Source organism: Micropterus dolomieu, linkage group LG06, assembly GCF_021292245.1.
Source record: "Micropterus dolomieu isolate WLL.071019.BEF.003 ecotype Adirondacks linkage group LG06, ASM2129224v1, whole genome shotgun sequence".
NCBI classification, from domain to species: Eukaryota; Metazoa; Chordata; class Actinopteri; order Centrarchiformes; family Centrarchidae; genus Micropterus; species Micropterus dolomieu.
This window is the reverse complement of record NC_060155.1, coordinates 13,641,814-13,644,923: the sequence shown is the minus strand read 5'-3', so window position 1 is coordinate 13,644,923 and position 3,110 is coordinate 13,641,814.

Sequence of the window (3,110 nt, the reverse complement as noted above, 5' to 3'; positions counted from 1 at the left end):
CTCTCATCTTGGGAGTGCCTGCAAAGGTGCCCGAGCGGACCAAATCCTGGTTTCATTTCTCCATATGAACTCATTTCCTTGTGGTGGTTCTCGAGTTCATGGCAATGTAACCCGAGGAGAGCATGGACGGAGGGCCTCCAGGGGATGAAAGCATCCAAAAGCCTGAGAATTAACCCCTTGGGTCAACTGCATTATCCACCTCTATTTATAGTTAAACTTTAATTTTTACCGGGTGAAAAAAGGCAAAAAAACAGGATTACAGGGGTCACAGCAAGAGATTTGCAGTTAATTAAATCAATCGTAAAGATTGACAAAATCTGTGGCTTTTTCCCTTCAATATTCTATCCACTTAGTGACATCTTAATTAGATTACATGACTAAATTTCACAATCAAGTTGTGCAGAAATGCCCAGGATCTTTTTCTTTTGTTTCTGAGAGCTGCCTGAAAAATAAAACACATTTACGAGATTTATACTTATCGAAAAAAAAGTGATGTCAATAACTCAACACATACTGTTATTAATCTGATTTTTTACTGGGTATTTTATTTTGATATTGTTTTATGCTTAATTGATCATGCAGCGTCCAATTTCCAATTCCACCCTCATACCCACTTTTGTATTTGCTGATTGGAGAATTGATTATCATTGTAAGGGCAGAAAATTGTTTTCTTCTTTACACTTATCATCTTTTATGCAAGTATTTGTAAGAGTGCTATTTTTCTCCTGTTACTGTGTCTTATATGTTGTTTTAAATCTTTAACCTGTTCCATCTTTATTATTGTTCTTGTTATTCCAGTCTGTCCACATGTGTGGGGTTTAGGTCAGGGATGTGGGGTTGTTGATTGTTTTCCTCACTAGCTTCTCCTTCCTTGACTGGGACCAGTCAAGGATCTTTTGTTCCCCAAAACGTAGATGCTCAGGCTGTGTATATGATCATGCAGCCCTTTGCTCTGGGCCAGACATTAGTGACTGTCTTAGGAGACAGAACCTCTGGTCCAGCTGATTCTGTTGTAGTACTTCTCTGTTTATTATCTTTTGTTAAATAAATTCTTCAAAGACAACGGTTTGTTGTAACTCAATTATTTGCTCAACCTCTCACCAGGAATACAATTTCCACGACAATCAACAGGTCTTATATATAGAAGAGGTCTTTTACACTGCAGTGGGTCTTTTCACCCAGGTTTTGTTCTGGCATGTCAAGTAGTTAAGAAATCTGAAAATCTGAAGTTGTTTAATATACTGTAGAAACAAAAAATATCATTGGGAAAATCAATCAATTATCAAAACAATTGCTACTGATAGCAGCTTTGCTGGAGAATGAATTTTGACAACAGCATAAGCTATAAATAGCCACAAAGTAGGAAATTCACTGAAATATCTAATAATAATAATAATAATAATAATAATAATAAACATCTTAAGATATTACATTTTTAACTGTTCCTCTAAATCTTTTTGAACACCCACTCTCCTCCCATTGGGAGGAAGTAGAGCAGTCTGGCCCGTTATATTTACTTAAGTCTCAAATATTAGCAGTGGGAATATCAGTTGTCACCATTCAATCATTTTGTTGTACACTACTGTTATGGGATGCTAGGACGTGTAGAAGTGTGTGGTGCATACATGCGAGAACTAAATAAAAACAGAGATAAAGATGAAAACTGTTGTTTGTGTGAGAGACAGAGAAAGTATGAATTGAATTATACTTTTGTAATTTCCTTGAAGCTTTGGCAATATTGTTCTATTAACGTTCATCAAGCCAACTAAGCAAATTTGAATTTGAGAGAGAGACTGGGTCAATGCTTGTTTAAGATTTCCTTGTGGGAACAAATGTGGACCTTGAATCACTAAGGTTTGCATTCACATTATGCACTGCAGAACATACTGTATGCTGCACACTTCAATCTACTGTAAATGCCCAATATTTTCACAATAGATAACAATGAAATACCAGAAGATCATCCAACAGTTATCAGGTGCCATAACTGTCCTTAAACTGAAGTGAAACGGCAGTAACTATAAAATGAGTTTGGGCAACCAATTGGGGATAAAATCAGGCTTTTTATACACCGAACAGTGTCTGACTAGCTTAGTTGGACAGGTTGAGTTTAGCAATCTTTTGAAGATGACTTGACTTCTCATTGCAAGAAAAGCACAATTGCAACTAATAAGATTAGGCATGGTCTTGTTCCATTAAGTTTTATAAGCATGCCATGCTACTATCCATGTGCAGTACAACTAAATGCAGCCATTATTAATGTTATTAGTTACACCTGTATTTCACTGTTTGATTGAGAGAAAGGTCTGGGCACTGTTTGAGACAGCTCAGAATATAATTAATGGTTATTGAGTAGAAAATGAAGATCAGGTGACACCTTAAATGGGAAGATAGGTGATCATCTCTTCGAGCATGATAATGGCCAAGTGGTAATTGCTCCAACAGTATGGTCTTCTCCTTGTAGTGCTCCAATACACCCCTCCCATCTCTCAGCTTGCAGCTATCCAACCCCATAGTAATGCAAACCCCTGCCCAGAGCACAAAGGGAGCCTGTGTGAGGTGTTCACCTACCCCCACCAGCCACCTCTCCGCTCCCACCCCAGCCAGGCTCTCTCCCCCAGTGTGGCTGATGTGCTCCATTTGCTGGATGATGGACTGAGCGGGACAAGGCAAAAGTTCACACACCTTTCCTGTTCACATGGCAGGGAGGCCGGCTTGACCCCGCTGGGCTGCTCAGGGGCCACTTTCCATGTGTCACTGCTGGCTGCTGGCCGTCCTCCTCCTTGCACTACAATTTGTCCCCTCATTAAGGCCAGCCACGCCTCTGTTGTCCTAATGCCATAACTGCTCTCAACTGCGCTCGAGCTGCCGTTTCCTTTCCAGCGACGGAGAGAGGAGGGGATGTAGGGGGAGTTAAAGAGAGAGGAGTTTCTTTGTATAAGGTCAATACGAGCTCACAACGAACATACTATGATTTAGCTAAAATACCAATACCAAAAGACCAAAATTCCACTCTTTCCCTAAATTCATGTGGGTGTTCTTTTTCTTTCATACCTGTACCACAACATCCTGTTAAAAAGTTGTGGATTGCAGTTTGCAAAGACCACAAT